Below are 26,088 nucleotides of genomic sequence, written 5' to 3'. Positions count from 1 at the left end.
AGGACTCCGGAAATTTTGACCGGCTGGGGTTCTTTAACATGCACCGAAATCTAAGTACACGGGTGATTTCGCATTTCGCCCCCATCTAAATACGGCCGCCGTGGCCGGCATTCGATCCCGCGACCTCGTGCTCAGCAGCCCAACACCATAGCCACTGAGCAACCACGGCGGGTGCAAGTTCAAGCGTGTGACGCAGTCGAGTGTTCGTTATGTTACCCACGTAACGCACCGAACCACCACACGTTACGTAGGCGGGTGTGTTAGATCAACTCGCAAGACAGCGCGAAACATAGCAAGAAAATACGCACAGCCGTTTAACTCTTACCCTACCATGTGGAAAATAGGTGTTTTTGTAGCTTACCTGACATGTCTTTTCTTAAGAAACTACTCTATCCAATATTTTATGTTATACATAAAAAAGCAGAACCAATTCACTTTTCATGCTTAGAACTTCTATTAACGAGCTGTATGTGATAAAAAGATATGAATTACCAGAATCAAGATTGTAGGATATAACTGAACAAAGTTTGTAAAGACACGCATGTTGTAACAAAGACGCGTAAAAAATATATGAGATGTACTAAATGTATTACCGTCTAATATGCACTATCTCCGAAAAAATCAAAATTGTTTATTGAACAGGTATTCAACTAGAAAAATTTTACTGCATGCACTACAGTTTGGCGTGCCAGGCTGTGGCCACTGTTGTTCAGGGCTGGTTTGTGTCATCGTCGCTGTCAGAGTCGAAGTGCGACGAATAATCAGCAAGCTGATTCTCGCTGCTGCTCGATACATTGATAAAATCAGCCGCAGACGCAGCGGAATCACGACATCTGCGATCTTTGGAAGTGCGCGCACCACTCACCGAGGCGGCCATTCTTGCTTTCTACTTTGACGATCGCGAAACTTCGAAGCGCATTAAGAAATTACTGCCTTGATTGAAAAAGCCTAACTGCTTCGAAAACAAAAAGATATTTCTTCTCCTTGAAGTCCAATGGCACAGTGTGCCCGTGAGCGGCGGGTAAGCTCCATGAAACGGCATTTAAAACAAGCCATAGCGGGCGGACATTCTTGCTTTCTACTTTGGCGATTGCGAAACGTCAAAGAGCGCTCGAGAATCACCACCTGGTCGAAAAAAAGCGAACTGCTGAGATAACAAAAATTATTGTTCTCCTCCTTCACGTACGATAGCGCAGTGTGTCCGTGAGTGCCACACGAGGTCTTGAAATCGACGTTTCAAAGTATCGTTAGCGGGCTTACTATGTCCAATGGGCGAGGTACGGAATGAGTTAAGGTGCCCAAAAGCTGAGTGGGCCAAACACAAGACCACGCTGAGGCATTCTGGATGGCTTCCGAGGCGAGAAAGCTGGCAACTCTGCTAACGGTGGTGTTGAGCGGAAGTTACGGACGCTTTCAGAAATACTTTCGTCATGGGTTTGGCAACCAAAACCTTCTACATGTTTCAAGACAACGCATGTGAAGCGAAGAACACTGCGTGAGGAAGAGGAAAGCCACCCGTTACTTCCCAGGTGCCTCCATGCCTCTGTAAGCTGGCGCCTCTAAAGGTTAACACGCACCAAACAATCTCGAGTGGTCCGGCAACCATGTGGGCCTAATCCTACACAGAGCCACCGGGCACGCAAAAGGCCGCGGAGAGTGGGAGGGGCAGCGTGAGAGAATGTTCTCTTGCTGAAGGTAGCGGCATGGCGATACACTTCCTCTTGGCATTTTTTCCTGCCTCCATGGCGTGGGCAACCGGCTCCGGTGTCTTTTGCCGGTAAGTTTACTGCACGCCCCTCGCGTTGCTTGAGACGGCCTGCAACATCACGGCCCGCGCCTGTGCTATCGATGGCGTGACCGCAAGGCGGTGGGGTCAACGGCGCCAATGGGCTTCTAGCATACATAAGATTGATATCGTAATAAAATAGAACTGAGCCCAGCTGAAGTAGAAGCAAGGAGAATACATAAAACGGACTGCAGGCAAAGGTTTGCGCTCCGGGTGCAAGCATTTCAATGCACAATTGAAGAAACGTAGCCTCACCACCAATCTTTTTAGAGCGCACCTCTTAGGCAGCTGTTCCAGCGGTGAGCGTAAGCGTTACCCCTCTGAGGCGAGCGAACGAGCACAGCGAAGGATGAAAGCAGAGAGCGCGAGGAGGAAAGCGGGAGAGGAGACTGCAGTGAAAGAATGAGGCGGAAAGCGGAGGAAGAGAGTATGGCGAAAGTGTGAGGAGGCAAGAAGAGCGCCGCACGAGACTACGAGATGGCGCCATAGTATTGTAATCTGACTGTCTGCGCGACGCCAATGGTGTAGTACTTTCTGGAAGTGAGGCGGACCCCAACGATTACACTGAAACCTCAGACTAGCCATGCATAAAAGCCGACGCGTTTGAACCCCAGACAAGATTTCCGACGACCGCGGACTCTTCTCGCCGCTGTCGTTGTGTTGGAGTGTTACTCTTTATGCAGCGCTTCCCTTTGCTTGCAACCTGCCACACGAGACAGATTGGCCGCGCCAGCTAATATATCGGAAAATGAAAACACGTATAGAGATGTGCTCAAGTATTGCGTTAGAGATTATAATGATCATCGGTGAATCTGTCTGATATTTTTTCTGCGAGAGTTCTCTGATTTTTTCGGATTCTGATTTCTTTGAGATTAAAATATTAAAATAGCACCTTTATGTTTTGTTCTGCACCTCACATCGAAACTACTATCTTACTCATCAGCGAATTTAATGCGTCACACTTCTCAGACGGCCTCTGCCAATTATCTCCTTTCCCCCCTATTTTGTGCGAGCTGATTCAATCTTACGCCTGCCAATTTCCTAATTTCATGCCACCACCAAATTCTTTGACTTCATAAAACTGGGTACCTGTCCCTCACCAACCGTTCTAGCTGTAACTCGAATGGTCCAGCGTTTATATGTCCTACGTATTACATGGACTTCCCAGCTCCACCGCTTCCTCTTTTTGTCGACAACATCGGCTAGCCCCGTTTACTCTCTAATCCAGCACGCGGTCAGCTTGTCTTTTAACGTAACGTCTGATATCGCTGGGTTGCTGGGAGGCGCCTTCGTCCTACAGTGGACATAAATAGGCTGATGACGCTTTAACTTCTCAGATTCCTCTTTTGATATGCGTGATGCTAGTGAGTTACCATTCCACGAGTGCTATAAGGCGTTACATTTTCCTTGTTACACTACCTTAAGTGATTAGTGCTGTCGGATGCAAATGGAAAAGTGAGTTGCTCTAGGGAGCTTTGGTTTAAACGCTTGGTATAATGTTTCACTAGGAAGATTCCGAGCTTTAGTGCTGCAATCACTTCATCGTTGCAACTCATTTATCATCGCAAAACGCTACAACATTGTAACATATATCCACTATGAAAAGGACCTTCCACATTTGATTCAACTTCGCGTTATAGAAAAAGATTCAGCACTGATTTACACCTCTTAACGCTTAGATTTAGAAAAAAAGAAGTGCTTTATTACCAAGCACAAATGTACCAACCCATTTGGGTAATAGAGTTCTGTGAAATAATTCAGAAAAAGGAATGAAGAGGTAGTTCTACACTATTTCTAACGACACAGCTCGGATGGTTTTTGAGCGTCGATGAAGCACGCAACAAAAATACTACATCAAGTTCTAACAAATCTTTTTTTTCCCTTCAGCTTCGCTTCCTCTCGTACACAACGACCAGTCAAGCCTACGCTTCTGATAAATCTTTTTTTTTTGTTGCTTACAGACAATTTTGGACAAAGCGCCTGTCACAATCACCAAGACGACCACGGTGGTTCGTGCTAATAAATCCGCTGTCGAGAAAGGTAAGCGACACGATACAAAATGGATTGACAGTAATAAATCGAGCAGGTCGGAGAGTTAATGTTTTTTTTAATGAATTGATAAGAACCGGGCCAAATAAAAGAAAAAGTGTACCAGACATTCACATGCAGGAGAAGGGTAACTATAAAAAAACTTGTCGAAGCAATAATTCCTCTTCTGTCTCTGACCTAAGTAGGAGAGTGTGTGTGTGTTGGATAGAGAGAGATAGAACCATAGAGGGAAACCTACCGAGGGAATAGAAAAAAAATTTTCATGATTCCGTGCCATCCTAGTGACGTGTGATCAAATATACCTGCAAAAGAGATTAAAGAATGTCCACCACGCAGATTTATGAATTATTTCACACGTTCTTTTCGCTGTGCAAAAAGATCAGGAAAGGGAAGAGAGGCTAAAACAGAACAAGTAGATAAGTGAAAATCCTACAGAATTTAAAATAATTGTCTAATAGAGAGTAAGCGTTGTTTGTCTCCCCTGTGACTTCGTGTTTGCTTAGCTTTGCATGCTTGATTTTCCTAGTTTGTGCACGTCTACGCATGGTCTTTCCAGTGGCAAAGAATGCTTAGGCTTTAGTAGACACTTGTCAAAGACTCTCGCCGCATCGGGCCTCTTCAATGCAGCCGCACTTACTGAGCCAGAGCACCGGGAACGGGCGCGCCTCGACGCAGCAGAGCGGTCGAAAGAGAACGCCTGCAGCAGCAGCCGCGTGGCGCGAGGCGTTGCGTAAGGGGAGAGTGCGTTGCCGCATTGGCGCGTCACCCTTGCGGTCACTCTCGCAAGTCTTCCTCTGCGTTCTCACTGCGCCTTGGTAAGGTCCACTGAAAACTCGCCACACCTCTCGACGCGGTCACTGGCCCGCCAGGTGTTCAGACCTGGGAGCGCGATCCGCTGTGTTCCAGTGGACATTGGGCCACCCCAATATCTCTAGTTGGCTCACGCGCAATCTTCAAGTTGTTGCACAGCTAAATTTTAACTTGGCCCGCCTCCAAATTTAAATTCACCCACTCCGAAATTTCAAGTTCGCCCACCCCGACATTTCAAGTTGGCCCACCACCGCATTTAACTTGGCCCATTCCAAATTCTAATTTGGCCCGCCCCCATATTATTCTCGGCCTACTCCCAAATTTCAAGTTGCCCCCCCCCTTTTCATATCACGTTGGCCCATCTCAAAATTTCAAGGTGACCGAACCCCAAATTTCAAGTCAACCCATCTCCGAATTTCTGTTGGTCCACCCCTATTGTAAGCTTCCCCAGGCACCCTCTAAGGAGCCCTAGGTTGCCGTATGGGTATTCTCCTTTATGATTATTTTTTTTAGTTGTCTCTTATCGCCCTAAGGCTACTGGTCATCTACATTTACAATACCACAACAATTATATGTTTAGACATTGTAAAGTACAGATTTCTGTGAAATTAAAAGGCACTTTTTGCCTGACAGGGATGTGGACCTTGCCAAAGATGATTACGCATAAACAGTTTAAAACTATAAAATAAAATTTCCTCAGAGGACGTGACTGACAAGTCCGGCAAGCTGCGATTAGGGTGGACTAAATTGAGGACGCGGTTGAAACGATAGTTTGGTCCAATACTACGATGAAATGTTCAATCTGTGTAAGACGGCGTGTACGTCAGACTGGCGAAAAAAACGCGTCAGAAGAGCAGGGACAGGTGACCATTTGAAGCAAACAAAAAACAAAACAGTGATGAGCAAGCACCAGCAACCTATTGTGCAAGAACTCTCTGACGTGGACTGAGAAATCTTTAAACCAAAATATCGTGCGAAGCCCGCACCTTCTAAGGCGTTAAGATTGAGTACTTTAAAGGAATTTTAAAAATAAAAATTTTCTGGATAGTTAGCAGGTTATGTTTCTAGGATACAAAGTAAAGCAAAAGAAGATCCAGTGTTTTGTGAGAAGGTGCTGGGTGAGCAAGAAAAGGGTCAAACATCAACAACTGGTGGCGACAACATCTTGGAGTCTTCTAATCAGGCCGCCTTGACGTGACTGATTTTCGCTGCATATGCTCGGGCATAGATTAATTTAAAACGCTAAAGGTGGACTACACTGCTGTTTTTAGAGAGACAAACACGAAACTTAGCAAGCTTCGACAAATAGTCCTGCACCGCAACGTCCCAAATACGAAGAAATGCCTTAAATCCGTCAAGTCACGGTGACTAATCCATGCTCAGGCTTCGGCGCTGACTTCATGAAATCGAAACTTGACCTTCATTTGTTTCTTCTGATTATCAGCCACACCCACACATACAGTGGGTCTGGTTCCTCTTTTCTGTCCCATCTTGAAGCGCTGCTCTTTCTCTGATGATGAACAAACTTGGCCGTCGCTCAATCCTTGCAAAACTACGTGATGCTTTATGCATCTTTTGCAAGGTTTCTAGGAAACAACTACACACACACACAGAGAAACGTAAATGTTATATACGCTTCTATTTCCACCATTTGGTGGGGCAGACGAAGTTATTGCGAATCAGAGACGGCGAACGCTATGCTGGCACCGTTATTACGGCCATCATTTGGTGGGGCACAAAATGTGTGTTTAGAAAAAGTTTATTTCGACAAGAGACGATACGAACACTGAGTCATAATCACGGCACAATTCCACCGGGACGATAACATGTAAGAAACGAAACACAGCGCGTTGTCAACGTAAGTAGTGTCCGAGTCCTCACGCACCAACATATAAACACGTATACCCACGGAAAGGCACAGTTACACATAAACTAAATGCCACATGTACAAAATGATTTTCAATATATACAGTGTGCACAATGGTTATATACAATGATTATGTGATAGAACACTTTACACAATTTTGAAGTGATGTGCACGAGATGTGTATATACAAAAATGATCATGTATACGGGAGGACACACACACAGAAATCACGGGCACCTGCATTCTATTTGCATTAAATGAATTATTCTGATGGGCTGGCTACAAGAACCAGGCTGGACGAAAATTCAGCCATACGCGTCCATCAGCCACCGACAGGAAACGACATGACCACTGTCGAAGGAACTCTTCTTCTCCAAGGAAGAACAACTCCTCCGACAGAAACGACAGTAGCTCAGAGTAGAGCCTCCCCATAAGTGGAAACAGAGCGCGGTGACGACGTCCCATGGCAACTGCCTCGCACCGCTTACGCCATAGACAGAAGGCCCCCGCAGCAATTAAAATTCGCGCGAAGCGGCCACGTGAGCAGCGACCAGATGTAATAAAGCGGTTAACTCCAAGGCCACGAAATCCAGTATGCACGGCCCTCCAAAATATACTGGCAACGACGCATTGTAGCAGTACATGTTTGTTGGATTCTTGAAGGGGGCAATTGGGACACTGCGTAGATGGGACAACGCCCCACCGCTCAAGCCTGTCCCGAGTTGGAAGCACTTGCCACACTAGACGCCACATGAAGTCGCGTAGGTGGCCAGGCAAAAATGACGCCGTTATCGCATCCCACGATACAATATTGGAACGTGCGAGGCGCACTGGGGGAACTAGAGGAAGCAGTAAGGCTGACATAGTATCTACTACGCGGTTTTGGAGAACGTCTACATCAGGACATACCTGTTGTATGTGGCGATAAAATGCCACGGCCGTACAGTAAAATGTAGGTGCGTTTAACACTTGTGGGCCGCGATTTAAGTGTACGCCCGGTAACATGTAGCGAATTTTGGTGCCAAGGAAATAGCAAGCGAGTTCACGCGCTGGACACTGATCATGATCATGGACATGGACACTGAATAGACGGAGCAGAAATCGCAGAGCAAGCAGCCGGCAGCAGACAGACACGGATGGAAAGGCGAACCCACTGCGAGAGCGTGGTTGCCCAAGCGCCGCGCGACAGACTAGTTCTGTACGGCCCGACCAGAAGAAGGCACCAAGAAGGGATTGCAAGGACCTAGCAACCCGTAATGGTGGCTGTACGACGTGACAAACGTACCACACTCGGCCGCAAAATACAGACTGCGCTAAGCACCTTCTTTCTGATAGGGGTAAATCATAACCTTGAACATCTTCAACATTCAATATTCATCTTCAATGTTAATACGAATCAGCGACATCGCACCACCAGACAGCACTGCCAATGGAGCCAGTGGGGCACCTTCTTCACCAAAGGTTATGTCACACGGCCCCAAAAGGTTCTCTGGCAGACTGCAGATAATTTTTTCTAAAGCTTCTTTAAATTTTGCGCGAAGCATGCTGCCCAAGTAGGACCATGAAGCCACCTGCGAATTCCTTGGACCTTTTATCCTAAAAAAAGAAGAAAGAAAAAACTTTTGTCCTGGCTTTTCCATACACATGGCAGAAACTTCTCGTGCTTTGCAGCGAGCATTGTGACGTTTTGTGGCCTCCGAGATTCGCCAACAGACGACTCCAGCAGAAACTAAACTTCTTCAACTGCAGCTCGAGTTTCTGAGGCTGAACAGTGCCGTACAAAGATAGATATCGCCAGCTTCTTAGAGGGAAAAAAAGGAGAAAAATAATCACATAAAATTGAAGAACCGGTGTTTCGCTTGGGTGAAGCATTCAAAGCTATAGCAAAGTAGTGATCTCTGCTGGGAATCATCACACAGCGTTCTAGTACTCGGTGAGCGCAGCATGGCATGACACGGGAGGTGGTACAACTGCTGTGGCGTGCAGCGTTGTGCAGCGTTGTGATCAGGCGCGTCGCAGTGGTTGTAAGCGCCAATGCAAATAAGTTGATGTAAGCAGCTTGAGATTTACAATCCATTCCACAACACCAGTGTCTGCATTACGGTTCGTCATGCACAGTATCCTCAACAGAAACGCACATTTACTTGCGCGCCAAACTCGTACCAGCGGCGAAAGATTAACGCTGGAGTAGCAACACTGCAGAGCCGACTGAATGGAGCCTGAGGGTGTGGTTCATGGCGGAGGGAATACACTAGGAGGGAGCGCCACGTGGCATACCTGAAACCTAGTCGTAGGAAAGAATATAGAGGAGAAGTAGGCCCTAGTCCCGTGATAGGAAGTGGTAGATTGTAGTCCGATTGCTTTGGTAGCGTCTGCAGGGGGTATTTCAGAGGCAAGAGGAAAAAGAAAGTTAGACGGCAGGGAGGTTAACCACATAATGTCCGGTTGGCTACCCTACACCGGGAAAATAGGAAAGGGTAAAAGAAAGCTCACAGGGAGCGAGAGGAGGGGAGGAAAGAAGCAAATTGCGATGAGCTCACAGACGCGTGCAGTCTTGCTGATTTTGCATTAATAGTCACAAATGGTCGCACAACCCCGTCGTCCTTAAGATGGGGCTGTGTTCCAGAACCATCTGCACAGAAAGCGGCCGATTGTCCACTTTTTGGAAAGCTTTGGCAAGTTCCTGTCTCTCTGGGGCATATCGTGGAGTGGCACAGCAGGTGATCGACGTTATCTTCGGTGCCACAAACCTCGCATGCTGCACTGTCAGTCACTCCAATTAATGTAGAAGATACCTTTGTGAAGGCAACTCCTAACCAAAGGCGACAGAGTAGTGCAGCTTCACGTTGACGAAATCTGAGTGGAGGTCGGAGTTGCAGGGAGGGGTTTAGTCGATGCTGTCTTGTAAGTCGTAAGTTTGGCGAGTTCCACTCGGTCAGTGTGAGACTGCGTGCCAAGGTCGAAGCTGCCTTGCAGCCTCTTTTCTCAAAATTGTAATTGGAACACTGTGCTGTTCTTGATGTGCTGTGCAAGCAGCGTTATCGGCGGAATCGTTCCCGCTGATTGCACAATGACCAGGTACCTATTGAAAAACGACCTCGTGACCTTTTTGTTGAACGTTATGGTAAAGTTTCATGATTAGGTATATCAATTGGTCATGACATCCGTGTCGGAGAACTGACTGCGTTCACTATAATACTAGTTTTGAATCACAGAACACTGCCCATTTTCTAGGTCTTTCAGAATCAATGAATTCCAGTGCCCGACGCAGGGCCGTTAGTACTGCCGCCGTTGAGGTCGTGACATGCGACGTCTTGAACCGTAGTGTCATTCCTCAAGTTAGAATAGCCACGGCGCTCCAGACTGCACGACGTAGTCGATTCATCGATATACATAATCACGTGGCTGCTGAACTTTTTGTGCAAAAGAAGTAATCTTAGCTGTTTTAGAGCAGGGGCCGGTAGATCTGTCTTCTTCTGCAGTCCTGGAATCATTATATGTACTTTTGGAAGGCTGAAACACCACGGAGCAAATGCTGGCTTGGCCGCAGGTGCGTACCCTGAAGTAAACGATGCACGATGTGCACCGGCAGTACCGCTAAATGTCGATCACAGCCTTGCAGCAGTGAGTCTAAGACGTGAGATGGAGTCTAGCGTAATGCCTGAGACACATGCGCGCTCTCTCAACGTTAATGTGCGTCGTGATTGGGTAATCCTACACATGGGCAATGCTTTCCGCCATTGATGCACTGCGTGGTAAGCCAAGACATATCTTAAGGGCTCTGGCTTGAATACTCTGAATCGTACGCGGCTTAGTCTTGCAGGTTATGAATATTGCAGGAAGGCTGTATCGCAGGAATCCAACGAACAACGCCATGTATAGCTGTAACATATCGTGCATAGATACACCCAACTTTTTCCTGCAAGGAACCTGAACAGGTGACAGATAGCAGTCAGCCACGTTTTCACATAATTCACGTGCGGAGTCCAAGACAGCTTTCTGTCAATTACGACTCCCATGAACCAGTGACTTTTCTGTACAATATAAATGGTCTGTTAATAAATGTGCCGTAAGCAGACATTGGCTTCCTCGTGAATGCTACCATTGCGCGCTTTCCGCATGAAATTTCAAGTCCTTGTTCAGGAAGGTAACAAGATGTCATAATGACTGCCTTCTGAAGCCAAGCGCGAAGCTGAAGTCGTGTCACACCTGATGCCAAAATGCAGATGTCGTACGCATAGATGGAAAGTCGCACTGTGCTTGGCAGGTTGTCAACTAATCCACTGAGGGTGAGATTGAAAAGAGTCGGGCTGAGCTCTCCGCCTTGAGGCACTCTTCGGCTACCGTAGTGCTCGGATGTCGGACCATTTTCTGTGTGCACATAGAATGGTCTCCTCTGTAAGTAGTAGCACACCCAAATGTATATCTTACCACGAAGTCCGACGGCTTCTAACGTGCTAAGGATGGCTTCATGGATGACATTATTATAAGCCCCTTTAACGCCTAGAAACTAGCCTTCCCTTTACAAAATACAGAAAAGGGCCCTGAAAATAATTGGCCCTTCAAAATATGCCAGTGATACATTTAATGATGTTTTCGAAACACAACATGTTATCCGTTAATGCACTATGTAATCACAAGATCTCAATTTCAGTTAATAATATTTTATGCACTAACTTTCCTATTCCTCCAAACGTTTTTTCATTTCCAACTCGCAGTACCAGACATGCTTTAAAAGGTAACCTCAACTTACCCAAGTGTTACAACGTATACGGTGAAAGGTTAATTGAATTCATTGGTGCAAAAATCTGGAATATTTTACCCCTAGAAGTTAAAACCGCACGTAATTTCAAGCAATGTAGCAAATTCTTTTTTCTTGATAACCAGAATCTCTAACTTACTTTCATTATGTACGAGTATTTTCAGAATGTTTGTTGTCTGTATAACTCACGACATGTTCCGGTATACTGTGCTGTTCAAAACTGCGCCTGACCTGTCTTTGTAATTTTTCACTGGACCGCAAACTAGCCTTCCCTGGCTATCGGTCCAGATATCTGTATTACCATGATTATGTAAAGAAAAATAAAGAACTTGCACTTGCAAAAAAAAAAACAGGCCTTTTGGTTTTTGCACAAATGTTATCAAGTCAACAAAGTTGTCTGTCGACGAACGGCCACGTCTGAATGCGGCCATAGCACATGAATAGTATTCTAAGTACCATTCCAGACATGCTAAAATCATTCTTTTAGAGCGCAGCTCTTTGGCGTCCGTTCCTGGGTTTCGCGTCGGCGTCGTCGTCGGCGTTGTTGGCGTCGGCCTCGTAACCAGCTCGCCGACGAATCTGCTCCGCCGCCGCCGCGCATGCGCGCTGTCGGCTCTCCGGGCGAGGGAGGATGATGGAAGGGAGGAGGAGAGACTGTGGAGGAGGGCTGGCTACACAAATGGCTCTTTGGCGTCCGTTCCTGGGTTTCGCGTCGTCGTCGGCCTCGCAACCAGCTCCGCCCCCCTTTCATCCCCCCAGCGCTAGCAGCGACCGACTGATACCGCTTTCGTGAGTCCGCTACCGCACTCACGAAAGACGTCGTGCACTTCCTGCAACTCGCATTAACCGTCCATCGATCCACACCGATGTTAGTAGTGGGGGACTCTAATGTTGACATAAAGACAGACAGCAATTTCCTAACACTTATGCGGCAGAACATCCCGTTCCTCTCGCTCGTAACGCGTCCCACGGCTGTGACAACCTCGCGAGGCACTTGTATAGATCTCGTCTTTGAGAATCAAGCATTGGTGTACCAAGTCGAACATATATCAGTCTATTTCTCCGACCACTAAGCTTCCTTCATGACTGTCAAGAACTGTTAGTGGAGTCTTTGTTAAAGGAATACGTGTGAAAAATAAAAAAAAAATTCTGTGATAGCGCATACATGTGTTGCTCGATTTCTTTGCCTCAATCTATCGAAAAGGTGAAACAGCTTATTTGCTGCGCTCAAATTTCGCATTAGGAAGTAACGTAATCGTCGGTAATTTTTTTTTTGTTTTTCCGACACAGCTGGCAAGGGTATTTCAGAAGAGGCGCAAATGTCACGCTTGACAAACGCACACACAATTTGTGAAGGTTCAAGCGTGGGCAAAGTAGAGTGTTTGTTAGGTCAGTCTGGTAACGCACCGAACCATCACACTTTACGTAGGTGCTTGTGGTGATTCGAGGTGCAAGACAGCGGGAAAAAAGCAAGAATATAAGCACCGCATTTTTAAGTGCAGAACAGCTGATTTCACTAAACGCCTCAGCGCCGGCCACTCCAATAACGATGGTGTTAGGTGCAAGAGTCCGACGTTTTTACAAAAATTCTATCGTCAGGGATCGAGCGCCCAAGACTTCGGGTTTCAAGGCAATGTATTTCAAGTGAAGAACGATGTGTATGGTAGCAGAAAACTACCTGTTGCTTCCCGCATGCTTCCATGCTTCTGACAGCAGGCGTCATTAAAGGTTACCACGTATCAAACAATCGCGAATGGTCCGGCAACCATTTGGCTCTTATTCTTCAAGACGGCCCTTCTGAGGCCCGCTGTAATGGGGAGTCTCAGGAATAATTTCAACCTCTGGGGGTTCTTTAACATGCACAAAAATCAAAGCACACGGTAACAAGGGTGTTCTTGCATTTTGCCCCTATCGAAATGCGGCCGCCGTGGCTGGGAATCGAGCATGCGTCGTAGAGCTTAGCAGCGCAGCACGCATGAATTTACCGCTAGCAAACGGCGGATGCCACCACAATTCAACAACGCGACGCGCTATATAAACAAACGGCCGTGCACTAAAAACAGGCATATGACTATTCCGCTTTCAAGATATTACACGTGAATGCGAAAGTATGAGGCTTACTTGACTCGACGCACTGCAGTTATCCATGCTTGTCGTCTGTCCTTCTCGTACCACTTCCTAAGAAATCTGCAGAACTTCACGGGCGGCGTACGACCTTTCTTGTCTTCGAGGCTGCTGTGGCAATCAACAACACATCAGTATTGCGTGCCACCTTTCCTGGCTGATGAATTCGCACTCGGCATCGCAAAAACCACGCGCACGAGCGCTCCCGCCGTATAGAACACGGGCGCGCGCTAGCGCAGCGACGACCCTCGAAACTTCCATCGGTCCGCTAGGAGAGCATTCGGCGCTGGTGCCGCGCGGGCAAACTTTAGGTTGCCTCGTCTATATACCGCCGCGACGCCGCGAGCGACGGCGCGAGTTGGAGCCCCGTTTCTCCTCTGTCGTGACGTCATGGTGTCACGTGGTATGGCATGGGGTCAAAGGTCATTGAAGGCAACACCGCCGTGCCTGAGGAGCTGGGTTGTGCTCCCGTAATATGCTTCGCATAAAAAGGAACATGACAGGTGATTTGAACTCATGACCCTTGGATGTTGCCCGGAAAGATAGCTCAGTCGGTTGGTTCGTCAGGCCCCAGGTTACTTTCAAGCGCCATAGCTCCTGCTCCGAGCCTCATACTTACGTGGAAAGGGACTGGTGGTGTCCGCAACAGTCGTTTGTTGTTCGCGACAGTCGACAGTGGTTAGAAGGCATAATTTCTTGGGAAAATGGGGGGGGGAGATAACGTGGGAAATATGCGCTCACCGAGAAGGCGTCGTCAGCACGAGACCACCACCAGGCACCTTACTGAGATGTGGGGAGCTTCGCGGCCGGAACGAAGCCTCCCTTCTCCGCCAGCCAAGAGGGAGAAACGCGCTTTCCTAGCGTCTAGGGAAAGCTTAAACAGGTGCGAGGGTGGCACGCATAGCGTTGGAAGCTAGCTGCCAGAATAGCTATCTCAAGGACTGCTGCTGACGAGGGCGAAATACCATCGTGTGATTATAATAACCCTAATAGGACTACTTTCGAAAGAACAAAAAGAAAAGGAAAGGAAACAGCCCAGAAGGCTATACTACGAGAGCTATGACTGATAATTTTCTATATATATATGCATTCATCTCATCTATGGCATCGCATGCGCGCGTTGTTGCTTTGTCTCTGCGTGTAGTAGTGAAGAGAGCCAGTTTAAGGGCGGAGAAATGAAGGAAAGGAAAGCAAAAGTGCAGCGCCGTGGTTTTAAAGCACACCCGTGGTAGAGAAACGGAAGGCGGTATAAGCGTGCGTGGCTATGATACGCACACAATAGCACATCAATCAGGACTCGAATATAATTAAAACCCTAATAATAATTGTAAATATTCATCTCATCTATGGGATCTAATGCGCGCGTTGTTACTTTGTCTCTGCGTGTAGTAGTGAAGAGAGCCAGTTTAAGGGCGGAGAAATGAAGGAAAGGAAAGCAAAATTGCAGCGCCGTGGTTTTAAAGCACACCCGTGGTATAGCAACGGAAGGCGATATAAGCGTGCGTGGCTATGATACGCACAAGGCAAACTGCCTTAAAATATTTAGACTTGAGGGAAAGCTTCGTTAACAAATGATAGCACAGCAATCAGCATTCGAATATAGTTATAACCCTAAAATTAATTGTAACTATTTATCTCATCTATGGGTTCTAATGCGCGCGCTGTTGCTTTGTCTCTGCGTGTAGTAGTTAAGAGAGCCAGTTTAAGGGCGGAGAAGAATAAAGGAAAAGAAAAGTCTTTGAAGTAAAATTGCAGCGCCGTGGTTTTAAAGCGCAACCATGGTAGAGAAACGGAAGGCGATATAAGCGTGCGTGGCCATGATACGCACACGACAAACTGCCTTAAAATATTTAGACTTGAGGGGAAAGCTTCGTTAACAAACTATAACACGGCAATCAGCACTCGAATACGACGAGACAAATTATTGAGACATGGAAAATTCCCTTGAAATAAATATGGTTTGCGAGACAAATGCTTGTAAGTTTTGATCCTCTTAAAAGACGAGGGGGGAAATATGCGCTCACCGAGCGGGCATCGTCAGCACGAGACCACCACCAGGCATTTTACTGATATGTGGGGAGCTTCGCGGCCGGAACGAAGCCTCCCTTCTCCGCCGACCAAGAGGGGGAAAGGCGCTTTCCGATCGCTTAAGGTTGCGCGGACATAGTAGTATAGCTCTAGCGTCTAGGAAAAGCTTAAACAGGTGCGAGGGCGGCATGCATAGCGTGGGAAGCTGGCCGCCAGAATTGCTCTCTCAAGGACTGCTGCTGACGAGGACGAAATACCTTCGTGTGATTATAATAACCCTAATAGGACTACTTTCGAAAGAACAAAAATAAAAGGAAAAGAAAGGAAATGGCCCAGAAGGCTATTCTACGAGAGCTATGACTGACAATTTTCTATATATATATATATATATATATATATGTATTCATCTCATCTATGGGATCGCATGCGCGCGCTGTTGCTTGGTAGAGCACACCCATGGCAGAGCAACGGAAGGCGATATAAGCGTGCGTGGCTATGATACGCACAAGGCAAACTGCCTTAAAATATTTAGACTTGAGGGAAACTTCGTTATCAAACGATAGCACAGCAATCAGCCTCCGAATATAATTATAACCCTAATAATAATTGTAAATATTAATCTCATCTATGGGTTCTAATGCGCGCGCTGTTGCTTTGTCTCTGCGTGTAGTAGTTAAGAGAGCCAGTTTAAGGGTGGAGAAGAATGAAGGAAAAGGAAAGTCCCTGAAGTAAAATTTCAGCGCCATGGTTTTAAAGCGCAATCGTGGTAGAGAAACGGAAGGCCGTGTTATAGTTTGTTAACGAAGCTTTCCCCTCAAGTCTAAATATTTTAAAGCAGTTTGTCGTGTGCGTATTATGGCCACTGAAGGTTACCACGTACCAAACAATCTGGAATGGTCCAGAAAGTATGTGGGCAGAATCCTGCACAAGAGGCAACGGGTGCGCACAAGGTCCCGGAGAGGGGGGGGGGGCTGCGTCAGAGAAGGTTGCCTTGCCGAGGCTAGCTCAATCACCTGACACACCCTTTTAGTCCATTGTGCGGGTGACCGGCTCCATCGTCTTTTGTGGCAAAGCGCAATGCACGTCTCTCGCGTCCCTCGAGACCTTCTACCACTAAACATCGCGTCCCGCGCATGCGCCGTCGGCAGCATGACATTATGGCGGCGGAGGTGACGGCGCCAAACGGCTTCCAGCGTCGATATGACTGCTATCGCAATAATATATCATGGACATAAATACAGCTGAAGTAGAAGCAAGTAGGATTCATAAAAGCAGACAGCAGGCAAGGGTTTGTGTTGGGGATGCAACACCTAAATGCATGATCAAAACAGTGCAACGTGATTATCAAATATATTAGAGCGCCGCTTTTATGTGCCCGTTCCTGCGGCGAGCGTCAGCGTTGTCCCTCGTATTCGAGCGGACGAGAACAGAGAAAATGAAATCGAACGATGAGCGCAGCAGGAGATGAAAGCAGAGGGAACGAAAAGGAAAGCGGAGGAGGAGGCTGCAGAGAAAGCCTGTTTTGGAAAGCGGAGAATGAGAGAATGGCGAAAGGCTGAGGAGGAAAGAAGTGTGAAGCACGAGACTCCGACATGGTGCCATAGTATTGTAATCTGATTGTATGTGCGAAGCAAATTGTGTAAATTTTCTGGAAGGCATGTGGACACCTGCGACTGCACTGGAACGATCGACTAGCCATGCATAAAAGTCGACGCGCTTGACCCGGAGGTCAGATTTTCGACGATCGCTGACTCTGCTCACAGCGGCCGTTGTACTTGAATGTTACTTCTTTTGCATCTCGTGACTCCGTTTGGAGCGTGCCGCACGAGGCATGTTGTCGGCGCCAGTAAATATGCTGGAATTTACTGGCGCTAATGGAGCTGTGCTGAAATTGACTGGAACTAATGCTTGAATTTTCTGATTTATTCAGATTGTAAATTCTTTGCGATGGAATTATTAAAATAGCACCTTGATACTTTGTTCTGCGTTTCAGCTCAATACTATTTTCTTAATCGTTAGTAATCTTAATGCGCAGTACTTCTCAAGCAACCTCTCCCAGTGATCTCCTATCACCCGTGTTTTCTGCGAGCTGATTGTATCTCACACCTCACATTCCCTAAGTTCTTCGCACCAGCTTATTTGTTGCCGTCCGAAAATTGCGTTCCCTTAGTTTGGAAACCGTTCACTAACTCTAATGGGTCACCGTTTATATGTCCTACGTATTATTTGGACTGCCGGGCTCTATCTCTTTCTCTTATTGTCGACAAGAAGTTTGGCTACGCCCGTTTTCGCTGCAATCCCCACCGTTGTCTTCTTGTCTCTTGACATTACGCCTGTTATCGCTGGATCGCTCGGAGACGCCTTCGTCGTACAGTAGACATGAATAGACTGATGATGCTTTAACATCTCAGACTGCTCTGTTGATATACGTGATGGTATATCGGAAAAGCGACAAGTTTTAATGTGAAGCTCTGCTTTACATTGTATGTGTTATTTTTCTCTAGCAATATGTTGAGCTTTAGCGTTCTAATCACTTTATCATTGCAACTCATTTATCATTAGAAAACACCCGTACAATGTAATTTGTAGCCACTGTGAAAAGGAGCCTACACGTTTGATCCAACTTCGCCTTATAAAAATAAACTCATGTTGATTCAGCGGTCTTAACGCGTTGTGTTAGAAAAAGGAATTACTTTTACACAAAGTTCAAATGATGGGCAAAGTTCTGTGAATTACTTCAGAAGAAGTAACGAAAGAAAAGATGGTCAATATTACTTCTACGACCAAGCTAGGACGATTTTCGAGCGTCCATGCAACACGCAACAAAAAATATAATGACATCAAGTTTTATCACATTTTTTTTTCTTTGAGCTTCACTTTCTCTCGCACGCGTAATGAAAACGACTAATGAAGGCTACGTATCGGATAATGAAGGCTAGTTTCGGATAAGAAGGGAAGACATGGAATTTAGCTAGTGTATCTACCGGCTGGCTACCCTGTGCTGGGGAAAGAGGTAAAAAGAAAAAAAGTTGAAAGAAGAGAAAAACAAAAGGAAAAACGAGATTTGGATAAAGCGCCTATCACAACCACCTAGACAACCGCGTCGATTCACGCTAATAAATCCGCAGTCCAGAAAGATAAGCGACACGAAGATTTGACGTTAAATAATGGAGCGTGTTGGAAACACGATTTTTTAAAATTAATTTATATGAACTGTGGTAAGACAAAAACTGCACCAGACGTCCACCTGTAGGAGAAGAGGAATTGTTAAAACATGGGCTGACGCAAGAATTCCTCTTTTGTTTCTCACGTGAGCAGGAGAGTGCGTGTGTTGGACAGATACAGATAAAGAGAGGGAAATAACCACAGGAATGAAAAAAAAGGCCAAGAATCCGTGCCATCCTAGCGACGTATGATGGAATACAGCTGCCGACACGATTCTAAAATATCGTAACGCAGATTTATAAAACGTCTGAAATGCTTTCCTTTGACTTCCGGTAAAACATCACGAAACGGAAGACAAGCTAAAGAAGAGCACGTCGACAAGTGAAAAGCTACGGAATTTCTGAGAATTGTCTACTAATGCGTAAGCATTGGTTTGCTGGGCTACGAGTTCGCTCTTGATAAGTTTTGCTTTCATCATTCACCAACCTTGTGGACGTCTAGCCGTGGCGTATACGGTGGCAAACGATGTTTAGGCTTTAGTAGACAACTATCAGCTTTTCTCACTGCATCGGGCCTCTTCAATGCAATCGCACTAATTGAGCAAGGACACCGGGAACGAGCGCACATCGACAGAGCAGAGAGGGGGAAAGGCAACACCAGCTCGGGGGTAGCATTGCTCTAACGATGGCTGCGTATGGCGCGTCCACGCGGGTCCTATCTGGCAAGCTATGTGCGATGAGGGACTGAGTGAGCCGAGTGCTGATAGCTTAGTGTGCGTTGTGTCCTCACCGCTTAGTTCTTGTTGAAGAGAGAGGCACCACGGAGGTCAGTTTGCTAACTGCTACTGCTGCGGCACTTCTTCACGCCAGCATTATTGATGGCGAGTTTCCGCGGTCATCGAGTGAGATGTGTTCATGTTTGCTTGTGCGCGTCTAACACCACGCTTGTTTATTTAGTTTATCAGGTAATGTTTACAAGTCCATACGGCCCATCAGACAACTATCCTTATTTTGTACAGCTGTCTACTCATTTGCAATCGCAATCGACGCTTCGCTTTTCGGGCGTAACTGCGACTCTTTCCTTAGTTGTCTTGGATATAGGGAAAGGCCTCAGATTGCCCTATTTTGACGAAAGCGGTAAAAAACTCCTGGCGAGGTACCCAGATCCCACGAACCGCAAAGAAATTTGATGTCGTTAAAGATGTGCTTGTCTTCAATATTTATTCAACTAGATATCCAATCAGCCAATGACGAATCCATTACTAATTTTTTTTCCCGAGAAAAGGAGCGTCTCAGTGTAGAACTTTGGAGTATCTGTGCGTGGCTTGGTACTTGCAGCACATAGTTCAAGCTGCCAGGCTGCCCCTAAGCAGTGAAGATCTGCCGGTTTATTCTGCACTTCGACTGTAATTCGGCGGATGTTTCGTGAGCTGCGTCCACGCTCACAAAGGAGCGTGGAGCAAGCATCCATTCAGCTTCCATTAAAGCACTTACAAGAGAAGCTAACTGCAATGACGCTTGGCATGGTTTGGAACACTTAAATGAAGTGACGCTGATAATCAAGCTGTGGGTAGCGTTTATATTACTTTCATGAAAATCAAATGTCATGGGGCTTCCCTCACTTGCCGGTGGATATATTCGCAGATACAAAGTGGTGCATAAGTAGGATGACCTGGCGTATTGGCTTCCTAAAACTAAATTATCGCTTCCGCACGCTGGGGATTCGTACAAAGCTAGAATTGTGTAATAGCTTTTGTTTATTAGCGCGCTTGCGTTAATCGCATGTTGTTTTGTCCACAATAGGTTCAATGCGAGCATTGTGTGCAGCTACGCCATTAAAAAGTCTTGTTCCTCAAGAAGACAGCGTTGCCATCTGTCTTGGCTAGTGCAGACACACTGTGGGCACTGTAGCCCCGAGAGATGGCGTCACCATTCGGTTGCGGCGGAATCGACATGTTTTGAGAGGCGTAGCTGCAGACGATGAGCGCATCGATTTTATTCTCGAAGAAACAAGCAAGCTATTCACATAGGTGTGTTAATAAGCTAAACCCATTACCAAAATTCTTGCTCTGTGCTAAAATACAGCGCCAATGATCGAGTGGATCAGGTCGAAGAGTCATATATACGTGGCGATCCTATTTCAGCTACACGCGATATGCACCTATGCAAGTGACTGGTCTGGTCGACGGGCGTCTAGTTTTATACCGACAAAGCCGGCGGCTGCCCAGACGCTTTGTGTGATCTCGGTGATACTCCAAGTGCAGTACTCAGACCAGTGGGTCTCGCTGAATAGTCTGAATTTCTTGTTGTGTTCACTGCCGAGTGTTGACTCACTGCGCTGGCGCTCTCCTACCGAATCCGTTGGGGCTTGGTGTCCGAGCGCGCACAGAGAAAATTGACGTGCTTTAAGACGGTCGTGTGTTGGCTGTGACTATTTGGTATAATTGATTACTGAACTTTCCTGCGTTGCTTGCACAGCGCGCAATTCTCCCCGGGGAAATGCGATTTTTTTTACCTGCCTCTTGCCATTCTCTATGAATGCCTCCATCCATGTGTCTAGACGCGACCATCTCTCTCTCTCTCCTCCCCTTCCGCCGCTCTTCGCTTCCAGGAGAACCAGCAGGCATGTCGCCCCTTGCCGTGATTTTCTGCTAGCCTGATATTCTCCATTTGTTCCTCTGTGTGTGCTTGTGCTTGCATTTCTACAAACGTTGTTAATAATAATAATAATAATAATAATAATAATAATAATTATTATTATTATTATTATTATTATTATTATTATTATTATTATTATTATTATTATTATTATTATTATTATTATTATTAAGAAGACGAAGAATAAATGTATCAAGTATTATTTATAGCACCCAGCAGAAGCTTCATAACCTTCGTACATGTGCACTTAAATATCAGAATACAATACCCTGTCTACGAGAAATACAAATATGATAGACAAAACAAATTGACGAAGAGAAACAAATAGGAAAAATAAAACAAGGAGAAGGGGGTATAAAAGGAGTTAATGATACAACATGATTACCTACACATACACAGGGAACACAGGCAAAGAACTCTCAATATATCAATACAGCCAGAATACGGAATACTAAAATAGACATTTAAAAGATCTAGGTTCGAACAGAGAATTCTGTGGCTTCGGAATCGTGAGGTTCTTCGTTCGAAGACACGTAAATTACTGAACTCAAACACTTTAGAGTGTGCTTTGCCGTCATTAGCTTGTTTCTGCGAAAAAGACAGCGTTAAAGATGACGCATGCTTAGTTCTACTGGCGGGCGCGAAAACTGGCTAAAACCGAATGCAGGTGTTCAGGATTTTTTCTCTTAGAGGAGCCAGAAATTAGAAAAAGCAATAATATTTATACACGTTATTAAACATTAATGATGACTAGTCTGCTATATAGCTTCACTACTGGATCAGGGAGAAAGAGGCGAATGTGCTATACAAACGCCTTGGGAAATGAATTCATCATTTGTTTTTACTAGTCAAGCTAGGCTACTGAAAGTAGAATTGCGCCAAATTGGTGTCGATGCGATACGAATTTCAGGCGATATCTTATATTTCCCGCCAAACAAAACATCACGCGAGCAAACATCGCACCCATGGTAATGGTCACTCAAGCGAGAAGGAACCAACTTCTGGTCCTCTTCGTAGCATCGAATTTCTGGAACGTTAGCGCTTCTGAGACAGCAAGATTGTCGGGTCGCTGGGCCCGAAGTTCACCAAGGAAGAGTGGGACGCGCTCCTGCGAAGTCCCGTCTTTGAAGACCAAATCATGACCGTCCAGTGCGCCCGCGATCGGGCCGGCAGTCTAGACCTGTCGGTCCCGTCATGGGTTTAGCAGGGTGTGCGTTTTATCGCGTTTTGCGGGACCCAATAAATATTTACCCACTCACTTATTAACTCACTCACTCGCCACGTGATCGGTACAGTGCCTTTCTATAGTCTTTCTCTACTCGAGCTGCCTCTCATCCGTCGATGCTTATTTTCGCAACGTCCCCCCGAAAACTTCGAAGTCAGCACTTTATGCCAGTTAATCAGATGAAAAGCTTGCATGAAAAACATCTTTGTTGTTATGAGCAATATCTAAAAAAAGATATTAAAACAAGATATTTGTTTCTCGCAAATCGCACCCAGTGTTGTATATTCTTTGTTCAATGCACCCTGCTAAGGATTTCGACAGAAATTAGCGGAGTCGAACATTTTGTGAAGCGACTTCTTGACGCCTACAGTTATACATGTAGTGGATGACGGAACTACACGGTTAATGTACGCACAAGTGCGTTTGCGAAGATGGACTGGCAGAGTCCTGGCAATAAACAACGCGAATTATTAGCTCGATGCGTCGAAATAAAGACTGCAAACACGGCGCGAATCCCAGCTGTCCAGGAAAACAACAAGGCGTGAGTGGAATAAACGAATCCATCAAAAATAACGACAGGAATGTGCAAACGGGTGAAGTTCTGTCGCCGGACCATAATTAAACGCCACGATTGGTGACGCGGCATAGGAAATGCAAACTTGCCGTGGTAGTGACCTACGGCTGTCTGGGACGGGGGGAGCGAAGTGTCATTCTCGGCCTGTAAACGGGTAGGAGCGATTTAGTCCTACGTCTAGGCTCGGGCAGGCCGTTCGGGGCGAGATAAGAGCAGCAAATGTTCCTTCTGGTTTCGGGCCCACCACGCATGCAGCGGAAACAAATGCACCCTGGGGCCGAAATAAACGTACCCTGTCCGTGTTCGTTCATTAAGAGAAACGTGCTCAGTCTTGCTACTAGAAACGTTCCAGGTTACAGTGTTAACTGTATGCCTAGCCTAACAAGCGTGATATTTTTCACGCGTACGGAACATTTCTTGCCCCCCACACAGATCGGGACGGACCAACACAATTATTGAGTTCGATGAATTATACCAAAATGGCATAGTCATCATCATCATCAGCAGCCTGGTTACGCCCACTGCAGGGCAAAGGTCTCTCCCATATTGAACTTGAACTTTATTTGCATCTATACAACGTACAGATAGCAGGGGCACAGACAAAAAGCCATAAAATCGGCTTGACTAGGTCTGTGTCCCTTATTGGTTTCTTTGGCATCACGTAGCAATGCGTGCACAAATACAAGATGAACAATAAAAAATATAAACAATATGGGGATAAATGCGACTACTTATGCAAAGTTATTTCGCACTGCGGCGCAAAAATTGACATGAGTGCAGAAATAATATTGTCATACAGGTTACTAAAAACATGAACAGGAAAACAACAAAATGCAGACATTATGAATCCCTTCTCGTTCACGGGTAACATTCACAGAAATACAAAAACTAAATAGGTCACTGTGCAATTACAGCTTAGAATACTTATACATCATAACAAAACACAAAGAAAAACACTAAGCATTCATGTGATTGCCAATATGAATGGCATGTGTGGCCACCCAATTGAAATGATAATAAGTAGGGTAATTAATGAAAAGAGTTAAGTAGAGATGGTAGTTCATGGCGCAGCATTTGATTCCCGTAGTTAGTTCTTGAGTGCGGAATATGCCAAGTTTCTCTGTGACGTGTACTGAAACTGCTTGTATTTAGTGTTAGCCTTGACAAGTGCGTAAGAAAATGAGTGCTGCCTTTTCTTTCTGTAAAAAAGCGTTTCAGCAAAATTGTATTGTAGACCGATTTTATCGGCGCTATATCTAATTGACAAAAAAGAGGGTCAGTATGCGCATCGAATGAAGAGTTTGAAATTGCACGGATGGCTTTCTTTTGCAATAAATATAGAATGTTGATGTTACTGCTAGTCGTGTTGCCCCATACGAGGTGACAATAGTTAACATGAGATAAGAAAAGAGAATTATAAAGTAGGAGCTTCACTCTTAGTGGTAAAAGAAAGCGTAATCTTATTAGTATTCCAACAACTCGTGCAAGTTTGTTAGCAATAATGTTGACATGGTCATTCCACAGCATATTCTCTTGGAATATGACACCTAAGCTTTTAACCGATGGTACTATGTTTATGAAAGAAGCGCCTATTTTTAGATGTCCGTCAATACGGTGCCTCTTGTTTTTTGGCTGGAAAAGCACGCCTTTTGTTTTGGTAGTATTAATAGTTAATGAGTTGAATAAGCTCCACTTGTTTATTTGGGCTAGTGTATCATTAGCAACACATAGCAATTCTTTGACGTCCTTAGAAGTTATGAACAAACTAGTGTCGTCGGCATAGATAACAAATTGGGCGTTGGTATTGATATTAGTTATGTCATTTATATACAGGTTAAACAATAGTGGTCCTAGTATGCTTCCTTGAGGAATTCCAGCGAATATAGGCAAATTTTTTGAACAGTTGTTACCTACGACAACGGTCTGGTACCTGTACTGCAAATAACTTCTAATTAAGTTCAGGAAGGTTCCCCTAAAGCCATAAATGTCAAGTTTTGCTAGTAGAGTGTCGTGGTTAAGGGTGTCAAAAGCCTTTGAAAAATCAATAAAGACACCGAGAGTAAGTAAATTGTCTTCAAAGGCTCGCAAAATTATCTCTTTTTGCATCAGTAAAGCTATTTCTGTTGAACAACCTTTTCTAAACCCATACTGGTAATCTGTGATTATATTGTGCTTTTTACAAAAAGAGGTTACTCTGGTATTAATCAATTTCTCAAGACATTTAGAAAAAATAGGCAGGATCGATATCGGCCTATAATTTGAGAGGTCGTTTCTGTCGCCAGATTTGAAAAGTGCTGTTACCTTCGCTATTTGCATGCGCCGAGGAAATATACCATTCGCCAATGAAAGATTGTACACGTGCTCTAAGACAGGACAGATTAGGTCTAGAACATGCTTAGCTGGGCGAATCTGCAAATCATCAATATCGCAACTTTTGCTATTTCGAAGACTGAGAAACGTGCTGTAGATTTCATGAGTGTTAGTGGGGCTTAGGAATGCACTTTCGACGACTTTTGGTTTTACGTATTCTGTGCAACGAGGATCGTAGGAACTATTCACCAGCGATACAAAGTGATTGTTAAAAGCGTCAGCCAATGCCGTGCCTGATGTTGGCTGATTTTTTATTTCTGACTCTTCTGCATTCTCTGGCTGATTGTTTACACGAAGTAAACTGTTTAGTTTTTTCCAGGTGATATCGGTTCGCATTATAGTTTCTTGATTAAATAATTTCTCGAAATATTGTGCTTTTGCTGCCCTTAGAGTACTATTAACTTTATTCCGGAATTTTTCGAACTCTGCTAAATCTGTTGCATTCCTTGTGGCTAAGAATTGCTTGAAAAGAGCATCTTTTTGTTTGATCAACTTCAACCTACTGTCAGTAATCCAAGGTTTCCTTGCTTTTCTGGCTTTTTTTGTTTTGCGTTTAAACGACTTTCTGTAAGCGCTCTGAAAAAATGATAAAAACAACTCGTACGCTTTGTCACAGTCTTTTTCGTTATACACGTCTTGCCAGTTTATGCGCAATATTTCGTTGCGAAATT

General features: G+C 45.4%; 1 long non-coding RNA gene across 2 annotated transcripts in view; it reads left to right on the top strand.

Moving 5' to 3' along the window:
- The window catches only part of LOC139052684 (uncharacterized), a 1,258,229-nt gene that overhangs the window by 710,624 nt on the left and 521,517 nt on the right, over positions 1-26,088 (top strand). For both annotated transcript variants that reach the window (XR_011510010.1, XR_011510011.1), the window contains exon 5: positions 3,748-3,826. This is a non-coding gene — a long non-coding RNA (uncharacterized lncRNA). The remainder of the gene's footprint in view (positions 1-3,747; positions 3,827-26,088) is intronic.

The sequence above is a fragment of the Dermacentor albipictus genome, unplaced genomic scaffold, assembly GCF_038994185.2.
Source record: "Dermacentor albipictus isolate Rhodes 1998 colony unplaced genomic scaffold, USDA_Dalb.pri_finalv2 scaffold_29, whole genome shotgun sequence".
Taxonomy (NCBI): Eukaryota; Metazoa; Arthropoda; class Arachnida; order Ixodida; family Ixodidae; genus Dermacentor; species Dermacentor albipictus.
The sequence above is the reverse complement of the archived record's forward strand: the minus strand, read 5'-3'. Positions and strand labels throughout refer to the sequence as shown.